The following is a 21,567-nucleotide window of genomic DNA, read 5'->3' as shown; positions in this document are numbered from 1 at the left end:
TCAGCTAACGCCGTGTAACCGGAGCATACTGTAACATCATACACCATTTTCCCCACAGGGCGTACCTCAGGGTTCTCGATTCCCTTCGGGACCCAGCATGGCACCTGACATCTGAGAGTTGTTTAATATGGACCGTGGGGCTCAAGTGACAATGAGTTTCATCACAGCCATTGGGAAACAGTGAGAAATTTACTAGAAAATAATTTCAAGGGAAAAAAAAAACTGGACTAAGAATGAGCAATGGGCTCAGGCCTTGCACAGACTTTATCCTTCCAGAAAAATCTTTTCAGACATACACATAAAAATGTGTATGAACATGGCTGAGTTTGGTGGCACACACCATTAATCCCAGCACTCAGGAGGCAGAGGCAGGTAGATGCCTGAGTTTGAAGCCAGCCTGGTCTATACAGTGAGTTCTAGGCCAGGCAGGACTACATAGTGAAATTCTGCTGAAAAAAGAAAAGAAAAAAGGAAAAGGAAAAGTTAAAGGGACAGTAAGTTCACGTGTCGAAAACCAGAAAATGAGACTGTACAGCGAAAAGGCTCGCCCCTGTCCCACCCTCCACCTCCCCCAGCCCACAGGCGACTGTTTCTGCCTCTCATCTATCTCTCCAGATTTCTTCTGAAAATGCAAGCCAGGTTAAATACACAGCCTATTTCACTCCTTTTGACCTTGCTATTCACCACACGTACCTCGGATGCCTTTCACCATTGACCTGAGACCACCCGTCCGTGCCTCACAGATGCATCACATTCTATTGAACAGACCCAGGCAACTGGTTCCCCTCTTCCAGACTCCTGGATTGTGTTAGACTTCGATGTGCAAGCCTGAGACAAACAGCTTTGCATACATCCTCTGGGGTGAGCGCTGCCACCTGTGTCAGATGAAGTCCCAGGAGGGAGCGCTCTCCGGTGGGAAGGGACAGTGGTGATGGCTTGAGAGGCAGCCACTCCTCTCCCCAAAGACTTGTCACAGAAAAGGGTCGTCTCACATGTGGGCCTTCCCCTCCCTTGTCTTGTGAGCTCACGGCACCTGTGCTTAGCTTTTATTCTGCATTTCTCTGGAGGGAGACTGAAGATGAGCTCATGGTCTTTCCTGTGACTGGCTTGTTCCTGTTTTCACCTTGATCAGATCCTGCTTCTTACTCCTACAAGCTCTTCACAGACTAGGGATGTGGCCTCTGCCTATGACATGAGTTGTCGTGTAGTCTGATTGTTACACCAGGCTCTTGTTGATTTCTATTCTTGGTATGTAGAATTATTTCATACTTTGAATTTCTCAGTTGTGTTCTTTGTTGGTTTGGGGATTTTTGAATTATAACTAAAAAGAGGAGCAAGGAATTCTTGTGGCTTTCCTCAAGCCAATGGCTGTTGGTTGGATGTAGTTAATGCCTCCATAACCCTGGAGAGGGACAGTGTGGCCTTTCTTCAGTTGTATGACTCTATTTTGAGGTAGATCTGAGCAAACATCTACTCACCCCAGACAGGACACCAATGGCACACCAAAGCATACATGCCACCAAATCCCAAATGATGAGCCAATTGGTTTTATTTGGGGTCACTTACAGGAATGTGGGTGAGGGGTTACTTACAGGAACAAAAATGACTCAAAGACAGATGCATCATCAAAGCCCACCCCAGCATGGGTGATGGCTCACGAGAGCTGGGGACCTGAAGCTTACTGCACAATTTACAGGAAGTGCCAGAGTTTGGAGAGAGTCTCATTCAGACAGCTCTACTCGCCTGAGACTCTTCTAGGTAATTTGTCTGGTCTCCATTTCTTCCAGGTAGCTTGGCTGTTCTGAGTGTCTCTCACTAGTCCTTACTGTTTATATAGTCTTGGGAAGGAAAGTACCCAGTGAATCTGATCAGTTTTAGGGACTTCCTGAAGGCTTTGAGTTGCTTACTTCTGAACTTAATGCATTTCTCTCCAAGATGGTAATTGCTACACAGCTACCTGTGAAGATGCTGAGCTATGCTAGTGGTTTGGATTTTGTTATTATTTTTGTTGTTTTGGTTTCACTGTTAGGAGTATCACAAGAAGACAAGGGTACACAACCATAACATATATGCAAAGGGCCTAGGTCAGATCCATGCAGATTCCCCGATTGTTAGCTCAGTCTCTGGGAGCCCCAATGAACCTAGGTTGGTTGATTGGGGGAGGGGTGTTGTTGTTTTGTTGTTTTGTTTTTCGTGGTTGTTTTGACATACTTGATCCCTCTGGTTCCTATAATCCTCCCCCTCTTCCACAGTATTCCCCAAGCTCTGTCTACTGTTTGGCTGTGGTCTCTGCATCTGTTTCCATCAGTTGCTGGATGAAGCCTCTCTGATGATGATTATGCTAAGCTGCTGAAGTGGAAACTTCTGGTTTCTTTGGAATGATGTTTTGCTGGGGCACAAAGGTGAAAGGATGTTTTCCTGAAGCAGACATATGAAAGAATGTTTTCCTAAAGCAGACACAGGTGAGAGGATGTTTTGTTATAGCAAACATGTGAAAGAATGCATGATGTTCGGATACACAGATGGTAGGAGCTTGAGCACTGATTTGGTTTGCTCTGCCTCTCTATTCTTGGCTAAAGACATACATGTATTGGTTCGCCTTACATTGCTGAGCTCCACTTGTGGTGATGCCATAAAGAAAAGCTCGCTGAAGAACTTCTTGAGAGGTTCCTGTGGCTTCTGGCTGCTTCCACAGACTGGGCTGGTTGGCAAGTCTTGTAGTTTCTTCTGGATTGAACTGCCATTGCTGGTTCATGTGTGGTGACTGCTAAGTGGGCTGGTCTGCAGCTGCTGATTCATATTTGGTGTTTGCTACTGGACTGAACTGCTGATATCCTAACAATAAAGACTGTACTTGCCCCCAAAGAACTATTTCTAAACAGGTCTACTTCCCCTGCATCCTAATAACTTTTCCACTACCTCTAGTGATAGGCTAGAGGGGAGGCTGAATGCTTATTTAAGTAGTTGAGAAAATATATGCCTACAGCTACTGTCTAGGAGGACAGTAGAATATCATTGGGAATAATTTCATTTCCTTTTTTTTTCATTGCCAGTCCTGTTTAATTCTATCCTGAGCCTCTGGGCTATCCAGATGCTGGTTCCTGACCCTCTAGGTGTTATCAGGAGTGAACTCCCTCTTGTGGCATGGGTCTCAAGCTGGACCAGTCATTGGTTGACAACTCCCATAATTTCAACATTTACCCCAGCATGCCTTGTAGGCAGGACAAATTGTGTGTCAACGGATTTGTGACTAGGTTGGTGTCCCAATCCCCCCACTGGAAGTCTTGCCTGGTTACAGGAGATGGTTGGTTCAGGTTCTATATGCACCATTACTAGGAGTTTTAGGATCACCTGTAACTTTTTCAATGTCTATTTTAGATGATGGTTCTTAAACACTTTAACCTCCCTTCTAGCCCACCACCCACCAGAGGGAGTGGGAAAGAAAGGATGCAAGGGGTGGGAAGATTGGGGGGAGTGGACCTGTTTAGAAAGGTTCTTTGGAGCAACTCCTATCTGTGTTGTCTGGAAATCTGCAATTCAGTTCACAGGTCAGCAGAGGCAGTTCCATCCACTCAAAAACACTTCACAAATACACCAGCAGTTCAGTTTGGTAGAGTCAGGATAGCAAACACAAATCAGCGATGGTGACACAGCAGGAGAACCCAGGGTCAACAGGAACTCCAGGAGAAGTTCTCTGCTGTGCCTCTCCCTCAGTGAAGCAAAGATCAGTGAAGACTCAAGACCAACAAGCATTGCACAGCTAGCTCTATAAGCAAGCCTAGCTCAGCCTCTGCCACTGTCCACTGAGTCCTTTTATACTCCCTCCAAACATCACGTCTCCTCCACAGGTCTTGCCTCAGCACAAGTGTCTGTTTTAGTTGACATCACTCTGTCAATCGGTCCAAGTTCATGGAAGTGGCAAGAAACTGCAGCACACCACCAGAAGTTTTCTGGTGCGTTTCTCTCTATGGAGTCCCAACAAATGTAGCTCAACTGTGCAATGTAAGGTGGACCAATACATGTGTGTTGTCAGCAAAGAATTCTTCATCATGTGTCCTTTCACATGCTTGCTTTAGCAGAACATCCTCTTTCTGCTTCAGCTAAACGTTCCTTCACATGTTTGCCCCAGCAAAACACCATCCAACCGCTTTCCAAAGAAGCCTTATCTTCCACTCCAGTCACCCTTGTAGATCCCTGGGAATTCCCATTTCACTAGGTTTCTAGCTCAACTCCAAGATGCCCGTGATTCCAGTTGTCTCCCCCAGGACTCTATTGCTGGGCTTTCTTGGACCCACCAGGTGCTGAATAATGACATAGAGACATTAGTTTTTTGTAAAAGCTTAGGCACTATAGCAAAGCTACCTCTCAGCTAACTCATCTAACTTAATTAGATCTAGTCCACATCTGCCACGTGGCCTCTTACCTCTCTCTCACCCTGTGTGCATCCACCCTCCTCTATGTCGGGCTAGCAAATCCTTTTGCTCCCAATTCTTCTCCCAGAGCCCCTATCTCAACAGGAAGCTCAGCTCTCTTTCCTGCTTCAGCTGTTGGATGTCAGATCTCTATTAAGGCAATCAAAAGGTAAGGATGAAGAGTATTTACAAAATATGATACCGGTGATGAACCATAAGACAAACATCAAGGTCCAACTGGTACTCAGCTCTCTTCCAGTACAGAATTAATAACGGAATAATACAAAGGCAACCTTCACAGAAATGCTCCCCCCATCTCTCTCCCTCTCTCTCTCTCTCTCTCTCTCTCTCTCTCTCTCTCTCTCTCTCGCTCTCTCTCGCTCTCTCTCGCTCTCACTCTCTCGCGCGCTCTCTCTCTCTGGGTCTGTGGATGTAGCATGGCTGTCTTTTACTTTACAGCTAATATTCACTTGAAGTGGGTACATACTATATTTGTCTTTCTGGGTCTGGGTTACCTCACTCAAGATAATTTTTTTCTAGTTCCATCCACTTGCCTGCAAATGTTTTGTATTATTTTTTTAACAGCTGAGTAATACTCCTATGCGTAAATGTACCATATTTTCTTTATCTATTCTTCGGTTGAGGAACATCTAGGTTCGGTTACTGGCTGTTATGAATAAAGCTGCCGTGAACATAGTTGAGCGCATGTCCTTGTGGTAGGGTGGAGCCTCCTCTGGGTATATATGCCCAGGAATGGTATAGCTGGGTCTTGAGGCAGATCAATTCTCAATTTTCTGAGAAACTGCCATATTGATTTCCAAAGTGGCTGTACAGGTTTGCACTACCACCATGGAGGGAGTGTTCCCTGCTCCACATTCTCGCCAGAGTGATCTTGGTTACTCCAACAGGTGTAAGACAGACTCTCAGAATGGCCTTGATTTGTACTTATCTTATAGCTAAGGATATTGAATATTTCTTTAAGTGCCTCTCGGCCACTTGAGATTCCTGTCAAGAACTCTCTGTTCAGATCTGCACTCCCTATTCTAACTGGACCATTTGGTTTATTGATGTCTACTTTCTTGAGTTCTTTATGTATTTTGGAAATTAGCTCTCTGTCAGATGTGGAGTTGACGAAATCTCTTTTCCCATTCTGTAGGGTGTTGTTTTGTCCTATTGACAGTGTCCTTTGTTGTACAGAAGCTTTCCCATTTCATGAGGTCCCACTAATTAATTGTTGATCTTAGTGCCTGCACTGCTGGTGATCTCTTCAGCAAGTTGCCTCTGTGCCAATGCGTTCGAGGCTGTTCCCCACTGTCCCTTCTATCAGGTTCAGTGTATCTGGTTTTATGTTGAGGTCTTTGATCCACTTGGACCTGAGTTTTGTGCAGGGCAATAAGAATGTATCTATTTACATTCTTTTACATGCTGACCTCCAAGTAGACCAGCACCATTTGTTAACGATGCTTTCTTTTTCTCTACTGCATAATTTTGACTTCTTTGTAAGAAAAAAAATCAGGTGTCCATAGGTACACAGATTCTGGGTCTTGATTTGATTTTATTGCTCAACCTGTTTTTATTCCAAAACCATGTGGCCTTTATCACTATATCTCTGTAGTACAGCTTGAGTTCAATGATGGTGATTGCTCCAGAAGTTCTTTTATTGTACAGGATTGTTTTCACTATCCTGGTTTGTTTTTCCTGTCTCAGGTTTATTTGTGAAAACAGCATAGGACACTGGTCATCTTCAAATAGTGTGTAGGTAGCTCTGTCGCAGCAGTCCATCTGTCTTCACACTGGCAGGAGACTTTTCTATGGAGCCTTCACAGGGCCTGGGCACCTTTGGGAGCCTGAGCTGGGGCTGAAGCCTGGGCCTTAGCTGGAGCTTTGGCCCTGGTTTGAATCTTAGGCTTTGGTTGGCAAAGCCTATGACCCTTGGCTGTGTAGCTTCTTCCCAAGCTTGGGGTGAGTGATGAAAGTCAGATGACTGAGTTTGTTGCTGGGGCCCTTTGGCATCTTGGGCTTGATGACCTGAGGCTTCACGAGGGCCATGGTGGCTTCTGTGTGTGCACTCATTGCCTCTGCACTGTTGGCCTGCATCCTCTTCAGGCCTTTCTTGTGCTTCTTGGCAAAGCGCATGCTCCTCAGGAACTTGGGGTCGACCCCCTTAAGAGATTTGTATCTTTGTGACCAGGGTTTCTTGATGCCATTTCTGTGCCATTTGCAGGACTGGTTGTGTGTGGTGTGGTTCTTGGACTTGGCCATGTGTACACGGTAAGCCGAGGCTCCTGCAGCGCCTGGGACCTGAAGAGAAAAACTATCCTGGGTTTTTGGTTTTGTTTTTTCCACATGAACTTGAGAATTTTTCTTTCAAGGTCTGTAAAGAATTGTGTTGGAATTTTGATGGGGGTTACATTTAATCTTAGGCCATTTTTACATGCTAATCCTATCAATCCCTGAGCATGGAGGAACTTTCCATCTTCTGATATCCTCTTCGATTTCTTTCTTCATGGACTTGAAGTTCTTGCCGTGCAGATCTTTCACTTCCTTGGATAGTTGTATCATTTGTAGCTGTTGCGAAGGCTGTCGCTTCCCTAATTTCTTTCTTGGCCTGTTTATCATTTGTATAAAGGAGGACTGATTTTTTTTTAGTTAAGTTTGTATTCAGCCATTTTACTAAACATGTTTATCAGCTGTAGGACTAATGGGGGGTCCCTTATGTATGCTATCAAATCATCTACAATAGTGACGCTTTAACTTCTCGTTTTTCTATTTGTATCTCCCAATCTATTTAGTTGTCTTATTGCTCTGAGTATTAGATTGAATAAATACAGAAAGAGTGGGCAGCCTTGTCTTGTCTCTGATTTTAGTGGAATTGCTTTGAGTTTCCCTTCACTTAATTTGATGTTGGCTCTCTGATTGTTATCACTTGCCTTTATTATGTCGAGGTATGTCTCTTGTATCTCTGATCTCTCCAAGACTTATCATAAAAGGTGCTGGATTTTGTCAGAAACTTTTCAGCATCTAATGAGATGGTCATGTGTTTTTTCCCCCTTTCCATTTCTTTATATGGTAGATTACATTGACAGATTTTCGTGTTGGAACATCTCTGGAATGAAGCCTACTTGATCATGGCAAATGATCTTTTTGATGTATCTGTGGATTTGGTTTGTAAGTATTTGAGTGTTTTTGCATCATTGTTTATGAGGTAAATTCGTCTATTAGTTCTCTTTATTGAGTCTTTGTGTGGTTTAGGTATCAGGGTGACTGTAGCCTCATGAAGTGAATTTGGCAGCATTTCTTCTGTTCTATTTTGTGGGATAATTTGAGGAGTATTGGTATTAGCTCTTCTTTGAAAGTATGGTTGTTTTTGTTCTGTTTTGTTTTTTTGCTTGTTTGGGAGATTTTGATGACTGCTTCTATTTTCTTAGAGGTTATCGGTCTGTTTAAATCATTTATCTGATCTTGACTTAACTTTGGTAAATGGTATCTATCAAGAAAATTGCCCATTTCCCTTATATTTTCCAATTCTGGGGAGCACAAGTTTTTTTGCAAGATATCTATCTGTCCATGCCCTTCTTGCTTTTAGAGCCTTCATTCAGAAGTCAAGCACAATTCTAATATGTTTGCCTTTATATGTAACCTGGCCTTTTTCCCTTGCAGCTTTTAATATTCTTTGCTCTGTATATTTAGTGGTGCTCTGTATGATTATTGTGTGGTGCAGGGTGGGGAATTCTTTTCTGGTTCAATCTATTTGGTTTTCTGTATGCTTCATGTACCTTTAAAGGCATGTCCTCCTTAAGGTTAGGAAGTTTTTCTTCTATGATTTTGTTAACAGTATTTTCTGAGTTTTGAGCTGGGAATTTCTCCTTCATCTATTCCTAGTATTCCTCGGTTCAATCTTTTCATTGTGTCCAAGATTTCCTGGATGTTTTATGTCTGGAATTTTTTTTTTAGATTTAACATTGACCAATGTATTAATTTCCTCTATTGTTTCTTCTATGTCTGAGCTTCTGTCTTCCATCTCTTGTATTCTGTTGGTGATGTTTGTGTCTGTAGATCCTGCTTGTTTCCCTGCTTGTTTTCCATCTCCAGGATTCCATGTTTGTGATTTCTTTATTGGTTCTATTTCCATTTTTAGGTTTTGAATAGTTTTATTCATGTCCTTCACCTGTTTGGTTTTTCTTGGCTTTCTAAAGGGGATTTATTCATTTCCTCCTTACGGACTTCTATCATTTTCATATAGTTGGCTTTAAGTCCATGTTTTGTGCTTCCACTGTGTTGTAATATTCAGGGGTTGCTGTAGTAGGATAGTTGGCCAAGATAGTCATATAGATGTCTTAGAGACCACAGATGCCAGCCTAGACTATTATAACCAGCAAAAGTTTCAATCATCATAGGTGGAGAAAACAAGATATTCCATGACAAAGTCAAATTTAAACACTATCCACAAATCCATCCCAACAAAGTACTAGAAGGAAATATGGACAGTGCCACATTGTCCTGCCGCTGTTGACTACTCTTACACTGCTGTCTAGGCATCTCACCTTGGGGTATTTATAGGCTTAGGTGCGAATTTATGAACTTACTTTTGTTGGCTAGATTTTTTTCCCTTGGTTTGTTTCCTTGCTGGTGTTCTGAACTGAGTGGCCATATTTCCAGTGACCTATAAGTCCTCAGGTCCAGTGTATTGTCTCTGTTGGGGTTTTTCTGTGTGGCATGGCTTCTGGAGTTCTAAATACTAGCGTGCCTTCCACTAGAGCAGGGAACTTCTGCTGGAGTGTGGGTTGGGGTATGGAGATGCTGAGGTGCTGTTGAGGGAGCTGGGCAGGCTCTGAGGAATCTTTGGGTGTCTGCAGGCGGGGCCTCCTCTGGTAGAGCAGCAGGCCTCTGCTGGAGTTGTGAGCCGAGATATAGAGCCAGACTAGCGGTGACTCATGGGACCTGATGTTCATCTCTGAGGGGACTGTTCACTCCTGCATGTCCATTTCATGCGGAAGGTTCCCTCTGTCTAAGCTAGGGCTCTGTGCCATTTGTGCCTCTCCTTCTAGACAGTCCTTGTCAGGTTTGTTATAAAAGTTGTGGTCATGTCACGGAGAAAGAGTTTCTTATACTTTGCCTCAGTTTACCTAAGGGAGGGCTTGCCTTCCTTCTGCCCATCTGAACTAGATCAAACAGCCCCTGGGCTTGCTCTGGTTTGATCAGCCATCCTCGATGCTGAAGTAGGCTGAAAAACAATTCTGCCAGTGGATGTGGAACCAAGGTGGGAGAGAGCGAGTCCACGGTTCCAGTGGGCACATTCCAGCCAGAGCATCCCACACCCAACACACACACACACACACACACACACACACACACACACACACACCCCTGAGTTTCATCCCTTCTGATAGACACAGATGTCCAAGGGCTCCTGTGATGGGTGGTCCAGGTACCCTTTGTCCTGTGTGCCCCTTTGAGCCCTGGCAGATGGATGAATCGTAGCATCTGAACATAGTAGATTGGGCAGTAGCTCTCCCGCTGCTCCCAGCACAGGGTCAGCTGCCCTTCTCAGGGCAACAGTCAAGGCTGAGTCTCAGTTTCTATTGCTGCTACAGAACACTAGGACCAAAATCCAAATCCCACATCACTGTCTTTAAAGGAAGTCAAGACAGGAACTCAATCAGAGCAGGATTCTGGAGACAGGAGCTGACGCAGAGGCCCTGGAGCTCACTGGCTTGCTTCCCCTGCCTTGCTCAGCCTGCTTTCTTATAGAACCCAGGACCACCAGCCCAGGGGTGGCACCACCCACAATGTGCTGGGCCCTCCCCCATCAACCACTAATTAAGAAAATGCCTTACAACTCCATCTCACAGAGGCATCTTCTTTTTCCAGTTGAGGTTCTCTCCTTTCAGATATCACCAACGTGTGTCAAGTCGACGTAAAACTTCCCAGCACCTGCTGGCTTCCCCTCAGCCCTCCTACAAGGCTCACACCTGGCTGACTGGCTTCCATTCAGACTTTGCCCTGGGAGGAAAAAGACCCAGGTCTCAGTGTCACAGACTTTGCTGCTCGATTTCCACCCCCTTACCCCCACCCCGCCACCCCCAATCCCTTATCTGTGCCCCTTGGATCACTTTGGGAATAAAAAGTTTATCCAATCCTCTCACATGGGCTGGGACGGAATCCTGATCTAAGACATGGCTTTCTGTTGTCTTTGTGAAGTGTGACAACTGACTCATTGCAGCCCTCTGATGCCGCGCTGACCCTAGATGGTCAGGACTGCATCCTGCTCAGGTTAACATCCAGGAGAAATGTCCACGGAACAGCAAAGCTCAGAGGAATCCAATGCCTTGTCAAGCCCAACAGCTGGTGCCATGGAGAGGTCAGCCACCCCAAGCCTTCTGAGCATACGCTCACTGCACTAAGAGCTGCCTTCCCCAGCAGCTCCTGTTTGTGGCTGGTTCCTCTCTGTACAGCCATAGATAAATAGAACAGACGTCGGGGTGGAGTTGCGGAGAAATAGCGCTCTGAACCACACTTTATCTTGCCTTTAACTTGCTGCAGAGGCAGGGACCTGAGTCCACACCCAGAACACTTTGAAAATGTCAGGTGTGGTAGAGCAGCACTTGTGATCTCAGCACTGGGGAGGCAGAGACAGGAGGATTCCTGACTTGGTGGCTGACAGCCTTGTTCCAGGTTCAGAGAGACACTGTATCAAGGGAACACAGTGGAGAATGATTGACACCCAGCATCCTCCCCCACATACACACGCACACGCACGCGCGCGCACACACACACACAGAGGGACAGGGGCTGAGGTATGGCTCAATGGTAGAGCACCAGGCTTCCACCCTGCATCGCCCCCCAAAAAGAAAGAGGACTAAGGATTGAGTATGAAACTTCCTTCCTCCATCTTTCTTTTTTTTATTTAAAAAAAAAAAAAGCTTCTATGTGAATGAATTCTGGAAGGTTTGAAAAGATGAAGTTTTGTGACACAAGATCCACCTGAAGTGCTGCTGGCCAAGAGTGAAGAGGATTTGAAGAGAGTACAGCAGTGGGCTCCTGACGCTCCAGGGGTCTCTGAAGTGATGCCCTCAAGGAGGGGGAAAGCGAAGAACCAGCATGGATGCCCTACCCATGGCCCATCAGTACCTCCTGCCCAGCGGTCTGACTGGGAAGCTGGTGGCCTTCGTGGTGACTGTTGCTGTCTTTCTGCCAGGTCTGCTCACAAGGATGGGCTGGGAACGGATCAGAGTGGACGCCAGAGTGAGAGACGCTGCAGTGTCCTGTCCCTGCCTTCTGAGGAGCAGGACTGGGTCTGCCTGGTTACAGCCTCAGCTGGCAAAGACAAAGAGAAGCAGTGGGGGTCCCCGGGATGACGGTGATGGTATTAGTAGCCACCATGGTGATGGTAGTGAGAGAGCAGTAACAGAGGTGACGGTGATGTGTCGATGGTGCTGAAGATGGTGATACTCACAGGAATGATGGCAGCAGTGGAGGTAGTGCTGGGTGATGGTGACAGTGGTGGTTGTGGTAAAGATTGTGATGGGTGGTGATGGTGATGGTGGTGGTGGTGGTGGTGGTGGTGATGGTGGTGGTGGTGGTGATGATAATGGTAATGATGGTGATAATGGTAATGATGGTGGTGATGATGATGATGGTGGTAGTGGTGATGGTGGTGGTAGTGATGGTGATGATGGTGGTGATGGTGGTGGTGGTGATGACAGATTATGGTGGTTGACATGACATGGTTATAACTGTGATAATGACGGTGATGGTGGAGGTGGTGGTGGGTAGTAGTGGGGGGGGTGGAAGTAAGTGTTTATTGGTTCATTATCTCATTTACCCTCACCACTTTAAGTAGGAGACCTTGTCTTTGAGGGCAGGAACTAGTAAGTTCATCTGAAAGCCTTTGGTTTCCTTGAGGGGAGCCCTTAAGTGAGCCTGGTTCTGTGAAGAACAGGTGTTCACCTCATCCCAACGAGTTTACTGAGACCCCAGAGAGGTGAGAGCCACAACCTCACAGCGGGCCCAGGGCGTGCTCGGCGCCCTCCCCCCACCCCCAACCCCCCCCCCCCCCCCCGCACTCAGAAATGTTGCAGTTCCGGATGTGACCACCAGGTGGCGAGGCAGCAGCACAGAGGCCCTGCCCCCAGCAGCCCTAGAAAAGCAGAAAATACAAATTAAAAATTCCTTGGCTTGGACAGGGAAGTCAGTTGGAGATTCCGGGAGCCTTCTGGCAAATCCTGGAGGTTTGACCTTCTGCTAGCCAAGCCTGGAGGAGTCCGTGACAGGCAAAGGGCAGGAAGGGAGTTGGAAGGGAAATAAATTCCTCCCCACATGCTTTGGATTTCAGCCTCCTGGAGCCAAGAGACTCTCAGCACAGCAGAAGCTCCAGAGGCTCAGGGGCAGGGCAGTGCTGTGCATGCGAACCCAGCCTGTTTTGCAAACACTGCTCTGTTTCACAAACTAAAAACCAGAGGGCCAGGAATTTGAGGCCATGCCTCAAGATTAACTCCAGGTACCAGGCCCTGTGGCTGGTCTAACCCTCTCCCACCACCTCCCATGCGCTCCTCTGGCCTGGTTACTCCATCTCTCTGGATCTGCTAGGCAGCACAGTGAGCCCCTGCTGAGGCTCTACATTGATCCCCAAATGCACAAGGGAGGCTCCTGGAAGTTCAGGGTCCTCACCCATGCACAATTTTCTCCAGAACCTACTCAGACACCCAGGGCTGTGACTTGGCTGAGATTCCGACCCATATCCTGTATGGGACCAACTGGGGGCCACTCAGCCACTGCCCTCGGGGCATCTGGGAAAGTTTAGGCTTTGGTGTCTGGTTTGAATTTGAGCTTGGCAGTGTGGCCTTGGCCAAGTTGCCTGCCCTCTCTGAGCCTCATTTTCTTGTAGGAGGGGGTGAACTCCTGTTTGTCTCTTAGGCGGCTATGAGAGGAGAAAGAGGACACACAGGGACAGCTGCCACCAAGGGGCACAGCTCAGACTTACACTAGGGTCAGGCTGGCTACATCCTTTCAGGAATCGTGGGAGATGAGTTGACTTCAGGTGACCAAAGAGTTGGGGAAGTTCCACAGGTACGCATCCACTCCGGCCCTTGGGTGACTTCGGAGAGAGGCTGATAAATGGCAGCTGGGTTTCACCCTGAAGATTTCAGTCAGATAAAGACAACCTCAGACAGCCATCTGGGTAGGTGGCTAGGTGTGTGAAAGACTGAGGACCTGAGTTTAATACCTGGGTTCCATAGAATGGCGGGAGAGCACCAACCCTGCAGGTTATCTTCTGAACTACACACGCCTACACGCACATGAAAATACTCACACACATACACATACCCCCAAATAACCAAGTGAGTAAACAAGCCGTGACTGCCAGCAGCAGCCACTGAACTCACTGGGTCTGGCGAGGCCCATGGTTTCCGGCTGGGTCAGCCCCACCCCACTCTGGGGTGAGAAGAGTCAGGGATAGCAGCCCAGGATGAGGTTGAACTTTAACTGATCCCACGTAAGGAGCGGCCACAGCCAATCTCTCTGTTGCCAGAACTCAGTAACAACACAGCCTACACTGGGGGTTGGAAATGTCTGTTTGGCTTTTCTCTCTTGGTTCCAGAGAAGCCAGAGAGGGTTCAAGCCTCTCCATCCTAACCTGGTACGGGCTTTACCATCCCACACCCAGTCCAGTGAGCCCTCTCTCCCTCCACACTGCTGGGACATCCCAAAGAGGCTCCTGGAAACAGGACAAGGAAATGTTTATTCCTCACTGGTCCGCACCAACAGAGCAAGAAGAGCCTGGGGCATGTGGCATCAGAGGACTGACAAGGACTAGCAGGTCTCATTGCTCACCTTTTTTGCCCAATGGCTACCAGCAACTCCATAATATTCAAGGAGCTTCTGGCCAGGGCTGGGAGTGTGGGGCTCTCCTGGGTCCTGCCGGTCTGCACCTTCCTTCTCCTCACCCCCATGACACCTTCTTACCTGCTTCTGGAGAACTTCTCAGCTGCCATCCTGGATGGCCTCTGCTGGGTCTGTGCTGGACCACAGCTCTGAGGAGCCTTCCAAGCTGACCCTGGAGGCCTCCGGGCCATCTCCATCCCACCTGGCCCCACACCGCAGCTGCCACCTCACAGCCACCACCTCCACCATCCACACTGGCAGTCCCTGGAACCCAGTGCCACAGACACAGAGCCACATGTGGATGGTGGGGTCTCTGACCACAGTACTTTCACATCCATGACTGTAACCAGGGTACAGGTCCCCAGACCTGTCCTGCATAGCTCCCCTCCTCCCCAGCCTTGCATGACTAACTGAGGTGGCTCAGTTGGGACGATGCTACTCAAGACCAGGGTGCAAATTCTCAGAGCCCATATAAAAAGGGATGCATGTGGACAGTGTTAAGGGGCAGGGACGGGAGGGTCGCTGGGACTCATTGACTAGCTTGTCCAACTGGATCAGTGAACTCCAGCTTCAGTAAGAGACCCTGTCTCAAACTATAAACCGATTGAGAAAGATGCCTAATGTCAGCTTACAGCTTCAGCAGGGACACACACATGTACCCACACACACACATGCACCCACACACATGTACCCACACACACATGCACCTGCACACACATGCACCTGCACATGTGCACCCATAAACACATATACCCACACATGTGTACTTGCACACACATGCACCTACACACACACTTACACACATGCACCCACACACACATGCACCTGCACACACATTCACCTGCACATGTGCACCCATAAACACATATACCCACACATGTGTACTTGCACACACATGCACCTACACACACGTGCACCCTCATATGGGCACCCCCACATGTGCACCTACACACACACACACTCATGCACACATGCACCCGCACACACATGCACCACACAGCAACACACAAAACAATTATACGGTTGCCCAGTCGCTATGGGAAGGCAGGTTTGGCCTCTCCACATGTGAAGGAGCACTGAGATGTGATCTCTTCATGGGGGAAAGACTGAAGACAAAATGCAGTCACAGCCAGAAACCTGGGAGGGTCAGGGGTGGAAAGTGACAGGGATGAGGAGGTTGGCTAACTAACCTAAGAGGAATTCCTGAGACAGAGGGGGATGTGTGCAGAACACTCTCAGCAGAGTTCCTTAACCAAACTGGAGTGCATGGGAACACAGATGCACCCAAGGAATAGTCTGCTCAAATGGAGAGAGAGAGACATGAAGGTTTACATATATTTGCATGAGAAAGTCAGGGGCCAACCTTGGATCATTTGTCAGGAGCAATGAACCTTTAAGAAAAAGTGTGTGTGTGTGTGTGTGTGTGTGTGTGTGTGTGTGTGTGTGTGTGAGAGAGAGAGAGAGAGAGAGAATGTGAGTGTGTGTGTATGTGTGTGAGTGTGTGTATGTGTGTGTGAGAGAGAGAATGTGAGTGTGTGTGTATGTGAGTGTGTGTATATGTGTGTGTGAGTGTGTTGCGTGTGTGTGTGTATGTGTGTGTGCATGAGAGAGAGAGAAAGAGAGAGAGAATGTGAGTGTGGTGTGAGTGTGTGTATGAGTGTGTGTGTATGTGTGTGTGAGTGTGTGAATGTGTGTGTGAGTGTGTGTGTATGTGTGTGTGTGTGTGTGTGATGTATGTGTGTGGTCATCAGAGGACAACATTTAGGAATCTATGTGCGTATAGGTGCGAGTGCCTACACATGCCTGCAGAGTCCAGAGAGGGTATCAGGTGTCGTCTATGGCTCCTGCCTATTCCTCTGAGGCAGATCCTCTCCCTAACTCTGGCCTCACATTTTCTCAGCAAAGCCAGCAAACCCTGACCCTTCTGTCCCTGTTCCCCTCAGAGCTGGGGTTACAGGCATGATTCAGATGCCTGGCTTATTGTGAGGGTGCTGGTACCCCAACTGTGGTCCTCACAGTTGCATAGCAGGGGCTCTTAAGTCTCTGAGCCCCACTTTGTGACACAGGGTCTCCCACTGTGATAGCTGATCCCAAGGAGTCCTGTCCACCTCCCCTGTATTGGGATTACTGGTGTGCACCATTGTACCCCTCTTTTTATGTGGGTTCTAGAGACTGAACTTACACATTTATGCTTCTGCAGCAAGCATATTCCTACTGAACTCTCTCCAGACCCCTTCCTCAAGTAGAGAGTTCAGTCATTTGGCTTGTACTCTGAGTGCTTCTGGTGATTCAGGTTCAGATGTGAGCTTGGGGGCTGACCCATCCGTGCAATAGCAAGGCCGGCTTAACCGACTGTCTCCTGTCCTGTCACCTTTTGGTGACATGAGCTGTTCCACAGGCTGGCCTTCTAGACACGCCCTCACGTAATCCTGTCACTGTTTCTGTTGAACAAATCAAGCTATCAAATGCAAGGTGGATTGTTTCCCATGGGGCACGCAAACCCTACCTCCCTTAGTCTGCCACTGGGATCTTTGTGGGGAGTGTTCCCTGAGGGCACAGGCTGATAAGGCTCTTGGGAGAGACACTCAACTCACCCTTCCACCAGCCACCCCTTTCCTTCCATGTAACACGGAAACTGTCAGGCTTCTCACTCTTCCAGCGGGACCCGGTGTGTAGCCCCCAAAGCCTGAAGCACCAGGCCAGTCCGTCCTCAAGGCTGGGACCCTGGCAGGAGCCTTTGTTTGGGGCCTTTTCTCCCACCTATGAGTATTTCTTCTCCTCCTAGCTCCTCAGAACAGAATAACTATCTGGGAGCAGAAGGCATTAAGGTGTTAGGCAAGCTCCAGTGTTCCCAACCAGAAGGGGTTCCCTCTCAGGACACCCATGCATTGCCACTGAGGGAGCCCCAGGGGACTCAGACCTAGGTGCCCCATACCAAAGCCATATTTTTTTAAGACTTATTTATTTATGTCTATATGAATACACTGTAGCTGTCTTCAGACACACCAGAAGAGGGCATCAGATCCCATTACAGATGGTTGTGAGCCACCATGTGGTTGCTGGGATTTGAACTCAGGACCTCTGGAAGAGCAGTCAGTGCTCTTAGCTGCTGAGCCATCTCTCCAGCCCCAGAGCCATATTCTTGACTACAAGTTTGCCCTGACCCTGAGAACAAGACACTACCATTTCAATTCAATACCAGCTCAAAAGCCTTCCATGTTTCTAGAAGCTCTGAGAAGGCTACCCTGTGTGGGGTCCCCAGGGCCATCCCCATGCCCCATGTGTTCATCTTCACAGGCTGGGCACACGCCGATGATGCTGGGCTGGTGCTGTGGCTGTGGCTGTGGCTGTGGCTGTGGCTGGTGCCACCTTGGCTCCCAACTGCTGTGGCCCTGTGGCCTTCAGTTCTTTGTGCCTTTGGACTGCCAGCATCATTCTGCACAGCCACGCTAAGGAGGTACCCTGGAAACCTTTGCTCTTTCTCCTGCCCTGGAGCAGGAGGAGCCTGAACCTCACTCTACCACTTTCCGAGCTGGGCTGAGTGGACCACAACCCGCAGGAAGGCTGTTACCATGACAGTCATGGCTGCATGTACACACAGACCAGATGGCCTTGGTTGGCCCGGCCTTTGCCCTGTAGGACTGGCGAGACTCCAGCTGACATGTTCACCCCCTTCTTGGCCACTGTCCTGGTCAGTGCAGGGTGAGGCCTCTTTTCGTGGGAGACCTGTTGGGGTCTCTTTGTCTCACTGTCCAGCCGGACACATCCCACTGGGAACCATAGGAAGACATTACATTCACCATTTGTGAATGTTTCGGCCAGAAGCCTATGGTTCCTGCCAAATGGGGACCGAAGTGGAAACTTAAGGTCCTTTGGAAAGTCAGTTGTTTTCCTGCTGGTCCCTCCTGCTGACTCCAGCTGAGGCTGAGCCCTGCCTGTCTCTGCTAGGTCGAGCCACCACTGCTCACTGACGTTCGATATCCCGAACCAAACTGCTGTGTTTCCATGAAGTGTTCATGAGTGGATCAAGCTGCCGCTGCCTGCTGACCTGTGACCTGCACTGCCGATTTCCAGACAACACAGACGGGAGCTGCTCCAAAGAACCTTTCTAAACAGGTCCGCTTTCCCCATCCTTCTCTCCTACTACCTCTGGTGGGTGATGGGCTACAAGGGAGGTTAAAGCCTTTAAGAACCAGCATTAAAAACACTTAAAACCAGGGGTTAGTTAAAAACAGAAACAAGCAATATTCTCACCTTTTATGGGAAAATGAGAAGGTTCTGGGTCCCACCATGTCCTCTACCACAGTAGATTTCTTCCTCACCACATCCACACTACCATAACATCACCATCAGAATCTCTACAAAACCACCATCACCAATCACATGCACTGCCTATATCCGCATCCCCACCGTCATCATCATCACCATCCTCAGTCATCACCATCATCCCCATCCCCACTGTCATCATCATCATCACCGTCATCCCCATCCCCACTGTCATCATCATCACCATCATCCCCATCCCCACCACCATCATCACCATCATCACCATCATCCCCATCCCCACCACCATCATCACCATCATCCCCATCATCACCACCATCACCACCATCATCACCATCATCATCACCATCACCATCCCCATCATCACCACCATCATCACCATCATCACCATCCCCACCATCTCAGCCACTGTTGCCATGCCCACTGTTCCCACCATCACTGCCAATCACAATACCACTGTTACCACTGTCTCGCCCGGGATCGCAACCCGTGTGGCTCACATGTGCCTCATGGAACTCCTCAATGTCTCCAGGGAAATGAGTTTGTTATTTGACACTAGCCATTTTAAGAAAACATGCGGCAGATATTCTGCAGAGGACAGAGGCCACAGAGCCCTGTGGAGGTACCAGGAGCAGCTACCAGAAGCAGGCCAGCTGGTTCATGGCACGCTAGAAGGGCCCAAGGTGCAAGAGGACTGAACGAGCCCCTGGAGAACAGTAAGGGGCCAGCTTGGCCAGGGTGAGCAGCCATGGTGCCAGTCATCAGGGTTGAGAAGGAAAGTCAGGGCTTTGTGCAGTGCCTGACAAGCGACTCGTGGCTGTTCTTCCATCCAGTTCCGGAAGCCAGGCCTGCAGAAGAGGCCGCAGAAGTCAGAGGGAACTTGGGCTGCCCTTCTCATTCATGCGCTGAGGCCTAGGCCAGACTGAGCCCTTGCTCCGTCCACTTGAGTACCACGACCTGGCCCAGAGGCAGGCAGGCCCATCCCTCTCACAGTCGCACCTGCTTCCCTCCCTCCTGGAGGTCACAGTCAGCAAGGATCTGTGCTGGATCTGCTCCATGATCCTGTGCTCTCCAGAGAACCTGTGCCGTGCTGCCACTGATCTGTCACCCATGCCCTGCACAGAGAGGCCCTGCCTTGAGAGGCGTTGGTGTTTAGCACAGGCCCCTGTGAGCAAGCAGAGTGAGCGATGACATCCGAAGGAACCTCTGATTCGCCTGGAACCTGGTCTCCATTAACACCAAAACCGAGGCCAGGCTGGAGTGTGTGTGGCGCAGTGGGTAGAGTTTGAGCCTTTCAGGCGGAAGCCCCAGGTCTGATGCCCAGCACCATAAAAACAACGGGATGTGGTAGGCTAGCCTGGGCTACGTGAGCCCGTCTCAAAACCAAAAGCCAAAAAAGCTCCAAGGTCTAAGGATGGAAGGGCTTGTCTGGCGCTATGGTTGACGCTTATGGCTGTAACCACAAATAAAACATCTCTGAACGAAAGGAACGGGATCAAATGCCTTTTCTGCAATCTTTCACTTCAGGTTCTTTTTCCTCCCTCTTCTTGATAAATTAGAAGGAAGCCAACATCCAAAGCCCACCTCCCCCCCTCACCCCCTTCAAGGCTTCCTGGCTCCCCCAGGGGCCCGCACAGAGTCTTTTGTTATTCAAATCAGAAGCTTTGAAGTTCTAACCCTGCTGGTACCCACAACTCTCTGTTGTTCCCTCCTAAGGCTCCAGTTTCTTTCCAGTCCTCCGTGGTCAGTGCTCACACTAGTCGGAAACACTGCAGACTGTCACACGAGGTTCGCCTCTACTGCCCTAGCCCGGGCTGTATCCACCTGGCAAAGCCATCGGTGTCTTTGATGGGGATGGGGAGATGGACTTTTACAATGGTGCATGTGGAATAACTTCCCCTATCGGTCAATGCTGAATCCAAGCACTGTGGAGCTGGGGTGTGTGGCCACTCTGTCCTTGAGAAGGATTGAGTCAGGGGGCTTGGGAGGTCCTCCAGGCCCCTGTGGATCTGCCCTGGGGTGCTATCCCCAGCTGGGGGACATGCTCCCAGAAGCAGGGGCATAAAACCTCTGAGGTCCCTCTGCTCTTACCTTCCCTGGAACAAGCCTGACTCTGGGAGAGGTGTCCTGCATTCACCTCAAATCACTCTCTACCTCTGACAGGCAGGACACTGAGCTGCCCATGGGCTCCAGGCAGCCAGTGTAGGATGATGCTATGTGCTGGAGTCACCTCTCCGTGACACTCACCTCACTCTGGCTCTGCCCACAGCATCTCCTTAGCGTTGTTCTGCAATGGCCTGGGCCTAGAACTGCTAAATGTAGGCAGAGACATCTTCCTCTTGCAGACCCTCTGTGGTGCAGTGGACTCACAAGGCCAAGCCACAGCCACCCCACTGCTCAGGTGCTTGGGCCACCACATGACCCTGGTGGACTCCCAGGCGCTGGCAGGGTTTTGCATCTTAGCCAATGTCCTGGTGCCACAGGTGAGACAAGAGGCTGCACAGGGAGGCCAGGGCAGAGTCCTGCTGCCCAGCCACACCACCTCCTTGCAGGACTCCTCTCCCTCTCCTTGCACTGGAGCTACAGCCACAGTACTTCAGTTCTGCCTGGGCTGTGGCAAAGCCCTGAGCATTTTCCTGAGGAGGAAACTAGAGTTCAGAGAAGTGAAGCAGTTGTCCAGAGTACAGAGTAACACAGCCAGGGCTTGGACCTGAGTGAGCAGGAAGGGTGGTGTGTTTGTGTGTCTGTGTGTGTGTGTGTGTGTATACGCGTGCACACACACGAAGGTTTATGTGTTTCTTCTTGTGATTTTTCGGCTTCAGTTCTTTTGAGAAGGGTTTCAAGTAGCCCAGACTGGTCTCAGATTCCCTACGCTGCCTTAGATGGCTTTGAATTCCTGGTCTTCCTGCCTTACCTCCCTGCTGCTAGGGTCACAGGTGAGTGCCATCATGTCAGGCAGCAGCAGTACAGCTGCGTTTCCTCCTCT

At 48.9% G+C, this 21,567-nt stretch overlaps 1 long non-coding RNA gene across 1 annotated transcript in view; it reads left to right on the top strand.

Moving 5' to 3' along the window:
• LOC147997037 (uncharacterized) overlaps positions 1 to 20,064 on the top strand; it is a 96,692-nt gene extending 76,628 nt beyond the window's left edge. Inside the window, exon 4 of the long non-coding RNA XR_015652849.1 lies at positions 18,246 to 20,064. This is a non-coding gene — a long non-coding RNA (uncharacterized LOC147997037). The remainder of the gene's footprint in view (positions 1 to 18,245) is intronic.
• Positions 20,065 to 21,567: the final 1,503 nt, after the last annotated feature.

The sequence above is a fragment of the Rattus norvegicus genome, chromosome 1, assembly GCF_021556685.1.
Source record: "Rattus norvegicus strain SHRSP/BbbUtx chromosome 1, alternate assembly SHRSP_T2T, whole genome shotgun sequence".
Classification (NCBI taxonomy): domain Eukaryota; kingdom Metazoa; phylum Chordata; class Mammalia; order Rodentia; family Muridae; genus Rattus; species Rattus norvegicus.
Note: the sequence above shows the minus strand (reverse complement) of the source record. Positions and strands in the feature narration are given on the sequence as shown.